The sequence below is a fragment of the Aquarana catesbeiana genome, linkage group LG03 (assembly GCF_042186555.1).
Source record: "Aquarana catesbeiana isolate 2022-GZ linkage group LG03, ASM4218655v1, whole genome shotgun sequence".
NCBI classification, from domain to species: domain Eukaryota; kingdom Metazoa; phylum Chordata; class Amphibia; order Anura; family Ranidae; genus Aquarana; species Aquarana catesbeiana.
The window spans coordinates 602,627,307-602,646,234 of NC_133326.1; the positions used below are offsets into that span (position 1 = coordinate 602,627,307).

At 50.4% G+C, this 18,928-nt stretch overlaps 1 protein-coding gene across 4 annotated transcripts in view; it reads right to left on the bottom strand.

Moving 5' to 3' along the window:
- Positions 1 to 18,928, bottom strand: part of PSD4 (pleckstrin and Sec7 domain containing 4) — a 138,408-nt gene that overhangs the window by 102,751 nt on the left and 16,729 nt on the right. Inside the window, exon 1 of one of the 4 annotated variants that reach the window (XM_073622106.1) lies at positions 140 to 293. The exons of the other annotated variants lie outside the window; for them this stretch is intronic. The gene's annotated coding sequence lies outside the window, so the exon portion shown is untranslated. Of the gene's footprint in view, positions 1 to 139; positions 294 to 18,928 lie in introns of those variants that run through there. 4 annotated transcript variants of the gene reach the window in all.

An 18,928-nucleotide genomic window follows, 5' to 3' on the forward strand; every position in this document is an offset into this window, starting at 1 on the left:
TTCACTTCACTTTTCAAAAGAGATCAAGATTTTTTTTTTACAGAGATGCAGCAAATTCATCCTTTCTTAGGATAGACTTAGGCAAAGCTCCTAGTACACCCTGCCTGGACCCAACACAAGAATGTCATTATCCTCCTACCTTGTGGAGATGGTTCAGCCATCTTCTGCCTTCTTCTTCAGTGTTCGGAGTCATACTATCACACTGCTTAGAAGGATCAGATGAGACACAGGTGATGAGAGCGGGTAGGTCCTTTAAGGCTCAGCTCCGGCACTGCCTTCTGGGCAGGAAACCAGCAGACAGACTGCTGTTCTTGGCAAGCTCCTGCCCCATTCGAGCACAATGTTTTCACTATGAAAGGGGAAGTGGCATTTCTCTCAATTACTTTTCAAAGGAATAAGAAGAGGCTTATGCAGGCAGCTAAAGGGCACACATGTAGAGTTTGAAGTCACAGCCATTAAAAGAACAAGGCGAGCCACCACTGAAGGAAAAAACAATCCTGTTTTTTATCAAACTAGAAAAATGTGGATTTGTTTAACATGAATAAAGTCAATGGTTCCATCATGCTGGTCTTCAAAGCGGACTCTGACTTGCAAGACTGTAAAAAAAGAAGAGTGGGGGGAGCGCTTACACAGTTTTTAAAGAAAATCTTAATTAAAAACTTGCTTCAAACTCCAGATTACCAGAAAGGACAAAAACCTATGCAGGGATCTCCAAACTACGGCCCTCCAGCTGTTGTGGAACTACACGTCCCATGAGACATTGTAAAACACTGACATTCACAGACATGACTAGGCATGATGGGAATTCTAGTTCCTGAACTAGAAGTGTCCCCTTACACTGGTGAACAGTGGGAGAAGTGTCCCCTTACACTGGTGAACAGTGGGAGAAGTGTCCCCTTACACTGGTGAACAGTGGGAGAAGTGTCCCCTTACACTGGTGAACAGTGGGAGAAGTGTCCCCTTACACTGGTGAACAGTGGGAGACGTGTCCCCTTACACTGGTGAACAGTGGGAGACGTGTCCCCTTACACTGGTGAACAGTGGGAGACGTGTCCCCTTACACTGGTGAACAGTGGGAGACGTGTCCCCTTACACTGGTGAACAGTGGGAGACGTGTCCCCTTACACTGGTGAACAGTGGGAGACGTGTCCCCTTACACTGGTGAACAGTGGGAGACGTGTCCCCTTACACTGGTGAACAGTGGGAGACGTGTCCCCTTACACTGGTGAACAGTGGGAGACGTGTCCCCTTACACTGGTAAACGGTGGGAGACGTGTCCCCTTACACTGGTGAACGGTGGGAGACGTGTCCCCTTACACTGGTGAACGGTGGGAGACGTGTCCCCTTACACTGGTGAACGGTGGGAGACGTGTCCCCTTACACTGGTGAACGGTGGGAGACGTGTCCCCTTACACTGGTGAACGGTGGGAGACGTGTCCCCTTACACTGGTGAACGGTGGGAGACGTGTCCCCTTACACTGGTGAACGGTGGGAGACGTGTCCCCTTACACTGGTGAACGGTGGGAGAAGTGTCCCCTTACACTGGTGAACGGTGGGAGAAGTGTCCCCTTACACTGGTGAACGGTGGGAGAAGTGTCCCCTTACACTGGTGAACGGTGGGAGAAGTGTCCCCTTACACTGGTGAACAGTGGGAGAAGTGTCCCCTTACACTGGTGAACAGTGGGAGAAGTGTCCCCTTACACTGGTGAACGGTGGGAGAAGTGTCCCCTTACACTGGTGAACGGTGGGAGAAGTGTCCCCTTACACTGGTGAACGGTGGGAGAAGTGTCCCCTTACACTGGTGAACGGTGGGAGAAGTGTCCCCTTACACTGGTGAACGGTGGGAGAAGTGTCCCCTTACACTGGTGAACGGTGGGAGAAGTGTCCCCTTACACTGGTGAACGGTGGGAGAAGTGTCCCCTTACACTGGTGAACGGTGGGAGACGTGTCCCCTTACACTGGTGAACAGTGGGAGACGTGTCCCCTTACACTGGTGAACAGTGGGAGACGTGTCCCCTTACACTGGTGAACAGTGGGAGACGTGTCCCCTTACACTGGTGAACAGTGGGAGACGTGTCCCCTTACACTGGTGAACAGTGGGAGACGTGTCCCCTTACACTGGTGAACAGTGGGAGACGTGTCCCCTTACACTGGTGAACAGTGGGAGACGTGTCCCCTTACACTGGTGAACAGTGGGAGACGTGTCCCCTTACACTGGTGAACAGTGGGAGACGTGTCCCCTTACACTGGTGAACAGTGGGAGACGTGTCCCCTTACACTGGTGAACAGTGGGAGACGTGTCCCCTTACACTGGTGAACAGTGGGAGACGTGTCCCCTTACACTGGTAAACGGTGGGAGACGTGTCCCCTTACACTGGTGAACGGTGGGAGACGTGTCCCCTTACACTGGTGAACGGTGGGAGACGTGTCCCCTTACACTGGTGAACGGTGGGAGACGTGTCCCCTTACACTGGTGAACGGTGGGAGACGTGTCCCCTTACACTGGTGAACGGTGGGAGACGTGTCCCCTTACACTGGTGAACGGTGGGAGAAGTGTCCCCTTACACTGGTGAACGGTGGGAGAAGTGTCCCCTTACACTGGTGAACGGTGGGAGAAGTGTCCCCTTACACTGGTGAACGGTGGGAGAAGTGTCCCCTTACACTGGTGAACAGTGGGAGACGTGTCCCCTTACACTGGTGAACAGTGGGAGACGTGTCCCCTTACACTGGTGAACGGTGGGAGACGTGTCCCCTTACACTGGTGAACGGTGGGAGACGTGTCCCCTTACACTGGTGAACGGTGGGAGACGTGTCCCCTTACACTGGTGAACGGTGGGAGACGTGTCCCCTTACACTGGTGAACGGTGGGAGACGTGTCCCCTTACACTGGTGAACGGTGGGAGACGTGTCCCCTTACACTGGTGAACGGTGGGAGACGTGTCCCCTTACACTGGTGAACGGTGGGAGACGTGTCCCCTTACACTGGTGAACGGTGGGAGACGTGTCCCCTTACACTGGTGAACGGTGGGAGACGTGTCCCCTTACACTGGTGAACGGTGGGAGACGTGTCCCCTTACACTGGTGAACGGTGGGAGACGTGTCCCCTTACACTGGTGAACGGTGGGAGACGTGTCCCCTTACACTGGTGAACGGTGGGAGACGTGTCCCCTTACACTGGTGAACGGTGGGAGACGTGTCCCCTTACACTGGTGAACGGTGGGAGAAGTGTCCCCTTACACTGGTGAACGGTGGGAGAAGTGTCCCCTTACACTGGTGAACGGTGGGAGAAGTGTCCCCTTACACTGGTGAACGGTGGGAGACGTGTCCCCTTACACTGGTGAACGGTGGGAGACGTGTCCCCTTACACTGGTGAACGGTGGGAGACGTGTCCCCTTACACTGGTGAACGGTGGGAGACGTGTCCCCTTACACTGGTGAACGGTGGGAGACGTGTCCCCTTACACTGGTGAACGGTGGGAGAAGTGTCCCCTTACACTGGTGAACGGTGGGAGAAGTGTCCCCTTACACTGGTGAACGGTGGGAGACGTGTCCCCTTACACTGGTGAACGGTGGGAGAAGTGTCCCCTTACACTGGTGAACGGTGGGAGAAGTGTCCCCTTACACTGGTGAACGGTGGGAGAAGTGTCCCCTTACACTGGTGAACGGTGGGAGAAGTGTCCCCTTACACTGGTGAACGGTGGGAGAAGTGTCCCCTTACACTGGTGAACGGTGGGAGAAGTGTCCCCTTACACTGGTGAACGGTGGGAGAAGTGTCCCCTTACACTGGTGAACGGTGGGAGAAGTGTCCCCTTACACTGGTGAACGGTGGGAGAAGTGTCCCCTTACACTGGTGAACGGTGGGAGAAGTGTCCCCTTACACTGGTGAACGGTGGGAGAAGTGTCCCCTTACACTGGTAAACGGTGGGAGACGTGACCCCTTACACTGGTAAACAGTGGGAGAAGTGTCCCCTTACACTGGTGAACGGTGGGAGACGTGTCCCCTTACACTGGTAAACGGTGGGAGACGTGTCCCCTTACACTGGTGAACGGTGGGAGACGTGTCCCCTTACACTGGTGAACGGTGGGAGACGTGTCCCCTTACACTGGTGAACGGTGGGAGACGTGTCCCCTTACACTGGTGAACGGTGGGAGACGTGTCCCCTTACACTGGTGAACGGTGGGAGACGTGTCCCCTTACACTGGTGAACGGTGGGAGACGTGTCCCCTTACACTGGTGAACGGTGGGAGACGTGTCCCCTTACACTGGTGAACGGTGGGAGACGTGTCCCCTTACACTGGTGAACGGTGGGAGAAGTGTCCCCTTACACTGGTGAACGGTGGGAGAAGTGTCCCCTTACACTGGTGAACGGTGGGAGAAGTGTCCCCTTACACTGGTGAACGGTGGGAGAAGTGTCCCCTTACACTGGTGAACGGTGGGAGAAGTGTCCCCTTACACTGGTGAACGGTGGGAGACGTGTCCCCTTACACTGGTGAACAGTGGGAGACGTGTCCCCTTACACTGGTGAACAGTGGGAGACGTGTCCCCTTACACTGGTGAACAGTGGGAGACGTGTCCCCTTACACTGGTGAACAGTGGGAGACGTGTCCCCTTACACTGGTGAACAGTGGGAGACGTGTCCCCTTACACTGGTGAACAGTGGGAGACGTGTCCCCTTACACTGGTGAACAGTGGGAGACGTGTCCCCTTACACTGGTGAACAGTGGGAGACGTGTCCCCTTACACTGGTGAACAGTGGGAGACGTGTCCCCTTACACTGGTGAACAGTGGGAGACGTGTCCCCTTACACTGGTGAACGGTGGGAGACGTGTCCCCTTACACTGGTGAACGGTGGGAGACGTGTCCCCTTACACTGGTGAACGGTGGGAGACGTGTCCCCTTACACTGGTAAACGGTGGGAGACGTGTCCCCTTACACTGGTGAACGGTGGGAGACGTGTCCCCTTACACTGGTGAACGGTGGGAGACGTGTCCCCTTACACTGGTGAACGGTGGGAGACGTGTCCCCTTACACTGGTGAACGGTGGGAGACGTGTCCCCTTACACTGGTGAACGGTGGGAGACGTGTCCCCTTACACTGGTGAACGGTGGGAGACGTGTCCCCTTACACTGGTGAACGGTGGGAGACGTGTCCCCTTACACTGGTGAACGGTGGGAGACGTGTCCCCTTACACTGGTGAACGGTGGGAGACGTGTCCCCTTACACTGGTGAACGGTGGGAGAAGTGTCCCCTTACACTGGTGAACGGTGGGAGAAGTGTCCCCTTACACTGGTGAACGGTGGGAGAAGTGTCCCCTTACACTGGTGAACAGTGGGAGAAGTGTCCCCTTACACTGGTGAACGGTGGGAGACGTGTCCCCTTACACTGGTGAACGGTGGGAGACGTGTCCCCTTACACTGGTGAACGGTGGGAGACGTGTCCCCTTACACTGGTGAACGGTGGGAGACGTGTCCCCTTACACTGGTGAACGGTGGGAGACGTGTCCCCTTACACTGGTGAACGGTGGGAGACGTGTCCCCTTACACTGGTGAACGGTGGGAGACGTGTCCCCTTACACTGGTGAACGGTGGGAGACGTGTCCCCTTACACTGGTGAACGGTGGGAGACGTGTCCCCTTACACTGGTGAACGGTGGGAGACGTGTCCCCTTACACTGGTGAACGGTGGGAGACGTGTCCCCTTACACTGGTGAACGGTGGGAGACGTGTCCCCTTACACTGGTGAACGGTGGGAGACGTGTCCCCTTACACTGGTGAACGGTGGGAGACGTGTCCCCTTACACTGGTGAACGGTGGGAGACGTGTCCCCTTACACTGGTGAACGGTGGGAGACGTGTCCCCTTACACTGGTGAACGGTGGGAGACGTGTCCCCTTACACTGGTGAACGGTGGGAGACGTGTCCCCTTACACTGGTGAACGGTGGGAGAAGTGTCCCCTTACACTGGTGAACGGTGGGAGAAGTGTCCCCTTACACTGGTGAACGGTGGGAGAAGTGTCCCCTTACACTGGTGAACGGTGGGAGAAGTGTCCCCTTACACTGGTGAACGGTGGGAGACGTGTCCCCTTACACTGGTGAACGGTGGGAGACGTGTCCCCTTACACTGGTGAACGGTGGGAGACGTGTCCCCTTACACTGGTGAACGGTGGGAGACGTGTCCCCTTACACTGGTGAACGGTGGGAGAAGTGTCCCCTTACACTGGTGAACGGTGGGAGAAGTGTCCCCTTACACTGGTGAACGGTGGGAGACGTGTCCCCTTACACTGGTGAACGGTGGGAGAAGTGTCCCCTTACACTGGTGAACGGTGGGAGAAGTGTCCCCTTACACTGGTGAACGGTGGGAGAAGTGTCCCCTTACACTGGTGAACGGTGGGAGAAGTGTCCCCTTACACTGGTGAACGGTGGGAGAAGTGTCCCCTTACACTGGTGAACGGTGGGAGAAGTGTCCCCTTACACTGGTGAACGGTGGGAGAAGTGTCCCCTTACACTGGTGAACGGTGGGAGAAGTGTCCCCTTACACTGGTGAACGGTGGGAGAAGTGTCCCCTTACACTGGTGAACGGTGGGAGAAGTGTCCCCTTACACTGGTGAACGGTGGGAGAAGTGTCCCCTTACACTGGTGAACGGTGGGAGACGTGTCCCCTTACACTGGTGAACGGTGGGAGACGTGTCCCCTTACACTGGTGAACGGTGGGAGACGTGTCCCCTTACACTGGTGAACGGTGGGAGACGTGTCCCCTTACACTGGTGAACGGTGGGAGACGTGTCCCCTTACACTGGTGAACGGTGGGAGACGTGTCCCCTTACACTGGTGAACGGTGGGAGACGTGTCCCCTTACACTGGTGAACGGTGGGAGACGTGTCCCCTTACACTGGTGAACGGTGGGAGACGTGTCCCCTTACACTGGTGAACGGTGGGAGACGTGTCCCCTTACACTGGTGAACGGTGGGAGACGTGTCCCCTTACACTGGTGAACGGTGGGAGACGTGTCCCCTTACACTGGTGAACGGTGGGAGACGTGTCCCCTTACACTGGTGAACGGTGGGAGACGTGTCCCCTTACACTGGTGAACGGTGGGAGACGTGTCCCCTTACACTGGTGAACGGTGGGAGACGTGTCCCCTTACACTGGTGAACGGTGGGAGACGTGTCCCCTTACACTGGTGAACGGTGGGAGAAGTGTCCCCTTACACTGGTGAACGGTGGGAGAAGTGTCCCCTTACACTGGTGAACGGTGGGAGAAGTGTCCCCTTACACTGGTGAACGGTGGGAGAAGTGTCCCCTTACACTGGTGAACGGTGGGAGACGTGTCCCCTTACACTGGTGAACGGTGGGAGACGTGTCCCCTTACACTGGTGAACGGTGGGAGACGTGTCCCCTTACACTGGTGAACGGTGGGAGACGTGTCCCCTTACACTGGTGAACGGTGGGAGAAGTGTCCCCTTACACTGGTGAACGGTGGGAGAAGTGTCCCCTTACACTGGTGAACGGTGGGAGACGTGTCCCCTTACACTGGTGAACGGTGGGAGAAGTGTCCCCTTACACTGGTGAACGGTGGGAGAAGTGTCCCCTTACACTGGTGAACGGTGGGAGAAGTGTCCCCTTACACTGGTGAACGGTGGGAGAAGTGTCCCCTTACACTGGTGAACGGTGGGAGAAGTGTCCCCTTACACTGGTGAACGGTGGGAGAAGTGTCCCCTTACACTGGTGAACGGTGGGAGAAGTGTCCCCTTACACTGGTGAACGGTGGGAGAAGTGTCCCCTTACACTGGTGAACGGTGGGAGAAGTGTCCCCTTACACTGGTGAACGGTGGGAGAAGTGTCCCCTTACACTGGTAAACGGTGGGAGACGTGACCCCTTACACTGGTAAACAGTGGGAGAAGTGTCCCCTTACACTGGTGAACAGTGGGAGACGTGTCCCCTTACACTGGTGAACGGTGGGAGACGTGTCCCCTTACACTGGTGAACGGTGGGAGACGTGTCCCCTTACACTGGTGAACGGTGGGAGACGTGTCCCCTTACACTGGTGAACGGTGGGAGACGTGTCCCCTTACACTGGTGAACGGTGGGAGACGTGTCCCCTTACACTGGTGAACGGTGGGAGACGTGTCCCCTTACACTGGTGAACGGTGGGAGACGTGTCCCCTTACACTGGTGAACGGTGGGAGAAGTGTCCCCTTACACTGGTGAACGGTGGGAGAAGTGTCCCCTTACACTGGTGAACGGTGGGAGAAGTGTCCCCTTACACTGGTGAACAGTGGGAGAAGTGTCCCCTTACACTGGTGAACAGTGGGAGAAGTGTCCCCTTACACTGGTGAACAGTGGGAGAAGTGTCCCCTTACACTGGTGAACAGTGGGAGAAGTGTCCCCTTACACTGGTGAACAGTGGGAGAAGTGTCCCCTTACACTGGTGAACAGTGGGAGAAGTGTCCCCTTACACTGGTGAACAGTGGGAGAAGTGTCCCCTTACACTGGTGAACGGTGGGAGAAGTGTCCCCTTACACTGGTGAACGGTGGGAGAAGTGTCCCCTTACACTGGTGAACGGTGGGAGAAGTGTCCCCTTACACTGGTGAACGGTGGGAGACGTGTCCCCTTACACTGGTGAACGGTGGGAGACGTGTCCCCTTACACTGGTGAACGGTGGGAGACGTGTCCCCTTACACTGGTGAACGGTGGGAGACGTGTCCCCTTACACTGGTGAACGGTGGGAGACGTGTCCCCTTACACTGGTGAACGGTGGGAGAAGTGTCCCCTTACACTGGTGAACGGTGGGAGAAGTGTCCCCTTACACTGGTGAACGGTGGGAGACGTGTCCCCTTACACTGGTGAACGGTGGGAGACGTGTCCCCTTACACTGGTGAACGGTGGGAGACGTGTCCCCTTACACTGGTGAACGGTGGGAGACGTGTCCCCTTACACTGGTGAACGGTGGGAGACGTGTCCCCTTACACTGGTGAACGGTGGGAGACGTGTCCCCTTACACTGGTGAACGGTGGGAGAAGTGTCCCCTTACACTGGTGAACGGTGGGAGAAGTGTCCCCTTACACTGGTGAACGGTGGGAGAAGTGTCCCCTTACACTGGTGAACGGTGGGAGAAGTGTCCCCTTACACTGGTGAACGGTGGGAGACGTGTCCCCTTACACTGGTGAACGGTGGGAGACGTGTCCCCTTACACTGGTGAACGGTGGGAGACGTGTCCCCTTACACTGGTGAACGGTGGGAGACGTGTCCCCTTACACTGGTGAACGGTGGGAGACGTGTCCCCTTACACTGGTGAACGGTGGGAGAAGTGTCCCCTTACACTGGTGAACGGTGGGAGAAGTGTCCCCTTACACTGGTGAACGGTGGGAGACGTGTCCCCTTACACTGGTGAACGGTGGGAGAAGTGTCCCCTTACACTGGTGAACGGTGGGAGAAGTGTCCCCTTACACTGGTGAACGGTGGGAGAAGTGTCCCCTTACACTGGTGAACGGTGGGAGAAGTGTCCCCTTACACTGGTGAACGGTGGGAGAAGTGTCCCCTTACACTGGTGAACAGTGGGAGAAGTGTCCCCTTACACTGGTGAACAGTGGGTGAAGTGTCCCCTTACACTGGTGAACAGTGGGAGAAGTGTCCCCTTACACTGGTGAACAGTGGGAGAAGTGTCCCCTTACACTGGTGAACAGTGGGAGAAGTGTCCCCTTACACTGGTGAACAGTGGGAGAAGTGTCCCCTTACACTGGTGAACAGTGGGAGAAGTGTCCCCTTACACTGGTGAACGGTGGGAGAAGTGTCCCCTTACACTGGTGAACGGTGGGAGAAGTGTCCCCTTACACTGGTGAACGGTGGGAGAAGTGTCCCCTTACACTGGTGAACAGTGGGAGAAGTGTCCCCTTACACTGGTGAACAGTGGGAGAAGTGTCCCCTTACACTGGTGAACAGTGGGAGACGTGTCCCCTTACACTGGTGAACAGTGGGAGACGTGTCCCCTTACACTGGTGAACAGTGGGAGAAGTGTCCCCTTACACTGGTGAACAGTGGGAGAAGTGTCCCCTTACACTGGTGAACAGTGGGAGACGTGTCCCCTTACACTGGTGAACGGTGGGAGAAGTGTCCCCTTACACTGGTGAACGGTGGGAGAAGTGTCCCCTTACACTGGTGAACAGTGGGAGAAGTGTCCCCTTACACTGGTGAACAGTGGGAGAAGTGTCCCCTTACACTGGTGAACAGTGGGAGAAGTGTCCCCTTACACTGGTGAACAGTGGGAGACGTGTCCCCTTACACTGGTGAACAGTGGGAGACGTGTCCCCTTACACTGGTGAACAGTGGGAGACGTGTCCCCTTACACTGGTGAACAGTGGGAGACATGTCCCCTTACACTGGTGAACAGTGGGAGACGTGTCCCCTTACACTGGTGAACAGTGGGAGAAGTGTCCCCTTACACTGGTAAACAGTGGGAGACATGTCCCCTTACACTGGTAAACAGTGGGAGACATGTCCCCTTACACTGGTGACCAGTGGTGGTGGTCAATGGTGAGGTGTTCAATTGTATGATGTAGAGCCATCTGTGATCCCTGACAACAATGTGATCAATAGGTTCTAACTTCTAATAGTAAAAAAAAAAAAAAAAAATTGAACTTAAAGAGGAACTGCAGTCTGCTCACATAATTTGTAATAAAAACATCTTTGCCATTCAGAAGCTTCCTTCCAACCACTTTGCATATTATTATTTTCTATGTACTGTACTGTGGTTTCCGCTTTAAGGTCTCATGCACGCTGGACGTTTTGCCATCTCTGCTAGATGTCTTTCCTCCTGGCAGCAGCAAAAAAAAAAAAAAAAAAACGCCCGGCGCTTGTAAAAGGGTGTAATGTGTTTAGGTTTATCAAGTGCTCAGGTGTTCATTTCTTTGGGCAGAATAATAATATATTCTGGCCACTTAAATGAATGAACGCTCAAGTGCTAAAATGCACCTAGCATTAACGCGTGCTTATACGTGTCAAGCATGTTTTTTTTCTGTAAAATGCCGTGGCTCCTGAATGCGTTGGCAGTGGTTTTTCCTGTCTCTAAACACCCCTGCCTCTAGCATCCTCTAAACACCAATGTTAATAGACCAATATGTAGGGGTGTTTAGACGCAGAAAAAAAAAATGCCAGATGCCCCTAACAGCCATGTTACGAAACATTCAGTGTGTAGGAGGCCTAAAAAAGAAATGAAAAAGTTGGCATGCCCCTCGAGTTTTTCTAACGTTTGGCCTCTGCTGGAAATGATCCAATGCTGCGACACTTCATATTCTTAAATTGGATATGGTGATCAGTCCTCCTCATCCTACCACTTCCAATCTCACAGCTCTATCAGGGTTTCCAGCCAACAACAAGAAAACCGATGCAAGATCAATATTAGATGGACAAATACAAGCTAAGTGGGGAGGGGTCCGTCTGACAAGAGCCAAAAGCACGAACCTAAGAACCACGAACACAAGAACCTAAAATACTGAAGGACACAACTATAGATGTATGCTGCCAATACAGCTCAGGATTTGCATTTCCCACAGCAGCTGGGCACAGCTCTATACAGTCATGGCTTTGTTCACCGGCAGGGCAGCCTCCACATTATTGTGTAAGTAATTATGGTGGGATCTTGTCCAGAAAATCAGATACAGCGCTGCTTCCAGACCCCAGCACATAAATCACATTTCAGTGTCTTCTGGCCAGGATGAACATGCAGAAATGGAATTGCCAGGGCTGTGGCCAGCCAAACGCGAGGATCTGCTGGAAGTCACAAACCCTTCACCTTCCAACGGAGATCGACATGAGGAACAAGCATACTGGTTTTATAGAGCTTTAAACTCATAAATTATTGATTGCTACCATCTTCTTCTTTACCCATTTATGTACTACATACCTGCTGTATGGAAGACCTGAGAAATGCAGAAGTAGACTCAGCCTTGCTGGGATGGATAGAGTAATAGAAGGGCTAAGATACCTGTACTGGGGAAAAGACTTCTCCAGGTTCCTTTCATTACTGACCACATATCTGAAGACTGTGCTGAAGGACCCAAATCTGACCAACCACTCCAGAAGAGATCACACAACCAAGTGCCTACGGCTTCAGACAAGTTGCCAGCCTTAAAGAGAGCTAACAATGCTGCATATTAGCATTTGAGCAGAAGTCTAACCTGACCTACGGAAGATTTACTCCCCTTCATGACCAGGCCATTTTTTTGCGATACGGCACTGCATTACTTTAACTGACAATTGCACGGTCATGCAACACTGTACACAAACAAAGTTTATGCAATTTCTTCCCACAAATAGAGCCTTCTTTTGGTGGCATTTGATCACTTCTGCATTTTTTATTTTTTGCTCTATAAACCAAAAAAGACTGACCATTTTGAAAAAAAAAATATGTTTTACTTTCTCCTATAAAACATATCCAATATATAAAAAAGTAAAAAAAAAAAATCTAAATTTCCTCATAAAATTTAGGCCCATATGTATTCTGCTACATGTTTTTGGTAAACAAAAAAAATCCCAATAAGCGTTTATTGTTTGGTTTACGCAAATGTTATAGTGTCTATAAATTATGGGATATATTTATAAATTTTTTTTACATTTTTATTTACTAGTAATGGCACCGATCAGTGACTTATAGCGGGGCTGCGATATTGTGGCGGACAATTTGAAACTGACACTTTGCGAGAACCAGTGACACTTAGGCCCCATTCACACTAGCGCGTTTTTTGATGCATTTTGCATTTTGCAGAAATGCACGGGAATTTTTTAACATGGGTTCCTATGGAACATGTTCACATCAATGCTTTTTTGTATCTCTGCGTTTTTGGAAAGGGTCGGGGACTTTTTTTCATGCAAAAAGCAGCGTTTTGCATGTAATGGTTTTCAATGGACAAGCATCAAAAACGCAAGTGCACCGTTTTTGCAGCGTTTTTGCAGCGTTTTTGCCGTTTTTTTTTTTTTTTCTTTTTTAAGACTGTAAAAAAAAAATGAAAAAAAAAAAAAAAAAAAAAAACGCAAAACGCAAATCGCGGCAAAAACGCGGCAAAAACGCGGCTCAAAAACGCGGCAAGCATGAAAAAAAAACCTCCAAAAACGCTCAAAAGCAACATGCATAGGTGTGAATCGAGCCTAATACAGTGATCAGGGCTAAAAATATGCAGTCACTGTACTAATGACACTGGTAGGGAAGGGGTTAACATCAGGAGCGATCAAAAGGTTAACTGTGTACCCAGCCGGTGTTTTTGTGTACTGCATTTGCTGATTTTATTAGGGAAAAAGATGGATTCTAGTCCCTGCTTTGCAGGCGTTTCATCAGCTTTGGCGACCCGTCAGAATGTGTAACGGAAGTGATGTTTCGTCACCGCCATCTTGCTGCACCCCGCACTCCTCCATAGTAAGGATACACTGAGAAGGGGGAAAGCGGACATCTTGTTACACCCACCGGAGTTTTGCATTTTACACTTGACAGAAGTTCGCTGCTTTTAAAATTCAACATCTAACCAGTCAGACGGAGTTCTAAGTACTGAATTTCACAATATAAGCTCACTTTACTGTTAAAAATAAGTGCATCTTAAAATAAGTGTATCTTACACCCACTTCGGTGGGTGTAACAAGATGTCTGCTTTTCCCCTTCTCAGTGTATCCTTACTGTGGAGGAGGGCAGGGTGTAGCAAGATGGCGGTGACAGAACGTCACTTCTGTTACACATTCTAACGAGTCCCCAAATGTGACGAAACACAGAATCCATCCCTTCCCCATCAGAACAGCGATCTGCCTTGTTTACATAGGCAGATCCCCGTTCTTTGTAGTTTACCTGAAGAGCCGCAGGTACCGGAGGACATCAAGTGCCCTGCTGTGAAGGCTATCAGCAGAAGCGGTGCATCCCCTGCAGGCGGAAGTGCAGGATCACGTATATAAACGTGATCCTGTGCAGAGCTGCCACCCCCTGTAGCAGTAAAGGTGCTATAGGGCAGTCAGCAAGTGGTTACAAAAAAGAGCATGGAAATGCCTGGAGTGTTATGACTGAAAAACCACAAATCTGAACTTCCACAAACATTTACAGTACATGGAAACTTGGCTGCATAAGTGAATTCATGCAGCTGGAGGACACACAAAAAATCTGTGTCAATGGTAAAAAAAATATTCAAAAGTTACCAAATCAAAATGAATTTTTCCCATATGCAACTCTCCAAATGTGGACCTACAGTATGTTCAAAGTCAAGTTAGCCAAAAACAAAAACACCTGAACTATTATTGGGCACCTTTATTGAAGTTATCCTTTAATAAATTCTACATCTCCCGAGTGAAGCCCGTTTAATACAAAATACTTCCTCCCAGATCCAGAGATCTTTGCTGTGACAAGTTCCCTGGCAGCTCCTCTTTGCACTCTGTGGCCCCAATCAATCCCAAAGGTGGGCCATCCTCTAAAGGACCACTGGAGGCCACCATGAGTGTGTGTGTCTATAGAAATGATTGGGGCTATGGCTCACATTCACAGCAAACAATGGAGACAGCTGGGACCTTGTTGGAAGACAGATCACTGGGTCAGGGAAGAAGGTAATTATTATCCCAGGTAGGCTATTCTACTACCAATGGCCACAGTCCGGCCCCCATAAAGTCTGAAGGGCAGTACACTGGTCCTTTGTTTATAAAGTTGAGAGCCCGGCTCTAGACATAGAATGACACAAAATTGCTCCCCTCTTCCTGTTCCACTGGCACAAGTATGCGGAGTATGCTTTGGAATTTTAAAACCTTTTTTTAGATAAACTTAGTGTTTTTTCTTTCCTTGAATGTCGAGCATTCCCTAAGAGCCCTTTCACACTGGGGTGGTTTGCAGGTGTTATTGCGCTAATAGTAGCGCCTGCAAACCGACCCGAAAGTGCCGCTGCTTTCATTCCAGGGTGAAAGCCCCGAGCGCTTTCACACTGGAGCGATGCGCTGGCAGGACGGTAAAAAAAGTCCTGCCAGCAGCATCTTCGGAGCGGTGAAGGAGCGGAGTGTATACCGCTCCTTTACCGCTCCTGCCCTTTGAAATCAATGGGACGGCGCGGCTATACCGCCGGCAAAGCGCCTCTGCAGAGGTGCTTTGCGGTGGTTTTAACCCTTTCTCGGCCGCTAGCAGGGGGGTAAAACTGCCCAGCTAGCGGCCGCATACTGACGGTAAAGCGCCGCTTACAATAGCGGCGCTTTACCGCCGACAACGCCCCCGCCCCAGTGTGAAAGGGCTCTAACAGCGGGTAAAAGTCCAAAGACCACTGGGACCCATGAGGTATCCCAAGATTACTACCTTGGGGTGCAGGACTATGGTTTTCCAAGGAGTCAAGTGTTGCATCACTCTAAAAATTATTCAGTTGTTCACAATACACAGTGGTTTAGCAAACCTTATTTAGACATCCTAGGGTTTACAAGTACTTAAAGGGTTACTAAACCCAGGACCCTGCATTCACTATATCTGGTCTCCCACAGTACACAGAACATGGAAACGCAATTATTTTAGTAAATATAAACGGCTAAATACCTTTTCTCATCAGCAGTATATAGCAGTCTTGTGACTTCTATCAGTGTCTGGTTAAAGCTTGTAGGAGGAGTTTTCATTCTTCTCTGACTGTCCTATGAGGCTGCATGACCCCTGACCTTATGTCTGGACAGTGCTAATTGGTCCTGTGCTGATCACATGCACCCTCCCAAAAAAAAAAACCCTAGCAATACACACCAAACTGAGCATGTGAATAGTGCCCCAAGGCTCTGTTCTATCAGGATATAGATTGGGGACAGTAAAAGAAGGGGGGGGGGGATCAGAGAAGACAGGATTACACAGCCTTTTTTTCACTCAATACGTAGGATTAACCCCTTAGGTTCCACAGTGAGTATAACAAGCATGCTTTACTGCATATACACAATGATTTTACTGTTGTTGGTTTAGTAACACTTTAAATTATATTAGAGAAACAAGATGGGTTGTTTTCCCGGTTCAGATTTTTAATTAAGAAACACAAAAAACATGTGCTCTTCCGCCAATAATAAGAGCTGCCAAAATGATTCCTTGTTAGCAGAGCTATGTGTCACCTCCCCATACACGCTCTGCACAGCACCAGCTTCCTGCCACACTGACATGCTGCGTTTCCTGTTGGTGTGACAGTTGCTGTAGATCAGGAAAGTGTTTTATATCCTGGCCATATTCTACATTCAGTCAGTACTGTAATGACCTGTCCATACTGTGCTGTATAAAAACTGGGGAGACCATGGTGATCAGAAGGGAATTGCATTATATCTTTTGCTTCATTACTCAGTACAACTGAGAAACATTGCACAGGTGTGTGTTAGAAACTTTTAGGCCTCTTGCACAAGATACTCCTGTTTGAGCATCTATTTTTTTCAGATGTAGTGTCAGATGGTTTTTCTTTGTATGCATTTGCGCATATTTACGAGCATTCATACGTAAATGCGCACTGAGCTTTTGTAAGCTGCAGTATGCAAGAGGCCTTATGCTTTGGACATTTGATCCAATTATCTGCACATCCAAATTAAGGCTGCTCGAGAAAAATGCTTCCCTGTAAAATCTAAGTATGTGTTCACAACGGGGCAGTGAACTTCCATTGCGGTATAAAAAAAAATCCTGCTTCCAGCGATTTTGGAGCATGATTGGGGAGTTAAAACACCCGTACCAAAAACGTTCCTCCACATAGAAATGAAAGGGAACCGCCTCAAAAACGCACCCACTAAGTGTTTTTGAGTCGCGTCTTTGAAAAAAATGCTCCAATAACACATAGGCGTTTTACAGCCGAAGTGATGGAGGTTCTTTGCACAAAAATGCCTCTAAAACACTTATGTGATAAAATTTGTGTCGTAAATACAGCATAGCATTTTATTCTAACCTACTCCAAGCAAAAAAAATGAAGTCTGGATTCAGATGCTAAGCATGGTACAATGCATTGACACTCACTATAACTGGCGCTCTAAGACCCCTTTCACACTGAGGCGCTACAGCGCTAAAAATAGCGCCTGTAAAGCGCCTCTCCTGTCTCTCCAGTGTGAAAACCCGAGGGCTTTCACACTGAAGTGGTGCGCTGGCAGGACACTAATAAAATGTCCTGCAAGCAGAATCTTTGGAGCGGTGTATACACTGCTCCTGCCCATTGAACTGAATGGAAACCACTGCAGAACCGCTGGCAAAGGGCCGCTGCAGCAGCGCTTTGCGGGTCGTTTTAGCCCTTTTTCAGGCGCTAGCAGGGGTTAAAACTGCCCCGCTGGCAGCCGAAAACCCCCGCAAAGACGACGGTAAAGTGCCGCTAAAAATAGAATCTTTACCACCGATGGCCCCAACGCCCCAGTGTGAAAGGGGTCTAACACGCCTACAGAAAGCATCTGACTTACTGCGAATGTGTGTTACAGTGAGCTGCGGTAATGAGAATAGAGCCAGAGTGAAGCCCGCTGTCAGCTGTCAAGACAGAGCCGTTCCAGGCTCGGGAAAAATCGCAACAATGGAGTTGGGATCCGCCCACATACCTGGACCGACACGAGGCCTCCGGCCCCCTCCACAGTCCAGCGCTCCAGTGAGTGGAGGGGGGGGGGGGGGCAGAGCAGAGAGCCAGTGACTGACAGTCAGCAGCTCTTTGCTCACAGCGCTGTGAGAACCGAGCAATCGGCAGTGTTTGATCGCTCGGTTCTCAGTGTTATAGCCAGCGGAGGACAGATGCAGCATTGGACTGAAGCTGCATTCACCTAGGTAAGTATGATTTAGAAATTAAAAAAAAAAACAAACCCCATACTTCTCTTTTAGAGTGGTTGTAAACCTCAAGCATGAAATATCAACAAAGCATATGCCTCTATAGTGTGTACTTGTCTCAATTAAGAGCACTAAGTGTCACGTTTGTCTGTTGCTTCATTTCTCTGCTATCAGCAAAAATTACTTCTGACAAATCTTCCTGACACCAAATGGTGACAGGGGAGGGATCTCCAGCTGATTGATAGCCTCAGCTCTGTTCCTGTGTGAAAGGCGGTGTGTCCCTTCCTTCCAATCAGCTCTCAGACCTCTCCTCACTGAGCTCTGTAGTGTGTAACTTCAGCTCTCCACCCCTTTTTTCTAAATGCTCTAAGAAGCTTTTAAATTCAGTACTTTGAACAGATGTAGAGAAGAAAAGACCGCAGAGAAACAGATACAACTTATGTAGGAGGATTTGTTTCTTCTTGATGTATCACCTGAGGATAGTCCCTTCACTAGGTATATGTAAGGGTTTACAACCACTTTAAGAGATGAATGGTTCCAACTTTAGGCCCAGGGTTTGGAAGATGAAGCTACACTGAAGAAACGTCTAAGGGCTCACTCACACCATGTTCACTGAGCTGCATAAATCAACACAGGTTCAGCACCAGAGCACATAGAAAACAATTGCTTTCTATGTGCCCCATTAACACCAGGACTCTGTGTTGAGCAGGGTTGCGGTGTGCTGCATATTAATGCAGTTGCATTTTTACACAACGCACCACACCTTGCTGCATGCAACTAGTACACAGAGTTGTATGAAGTGCCATTTTGTGACATTTCAATTAAGTAAAAAAAAAAAGAAGAGAAAAAGAAAAGTAAACATTACGATGAGTTGTAACAAAGCATTGCCCTTTACTGCCTGTACACCACATACAGCAGCTTGCATGTGTTTTCAGTGTGGCCGGGTGTGAACAAGCCCTATCTGTACAATGTGTAGTCTTAGTAACCTCCTACATACTATTAACATGCTGTCATTATTAAAATGGTAATTATGTTGTCAAAAGGTGAATTACAGGGAGCAATTTACCTTTCCCAAAAATGTGTATACCTGTCCATCCAGTCCAGAGATTTACATATCCAGGTCACTGACCTGACCTCTTCTACAGTAATTAAAGTACACCTGTCATAAGAGAACTATGCAGGCTCCCATCGCT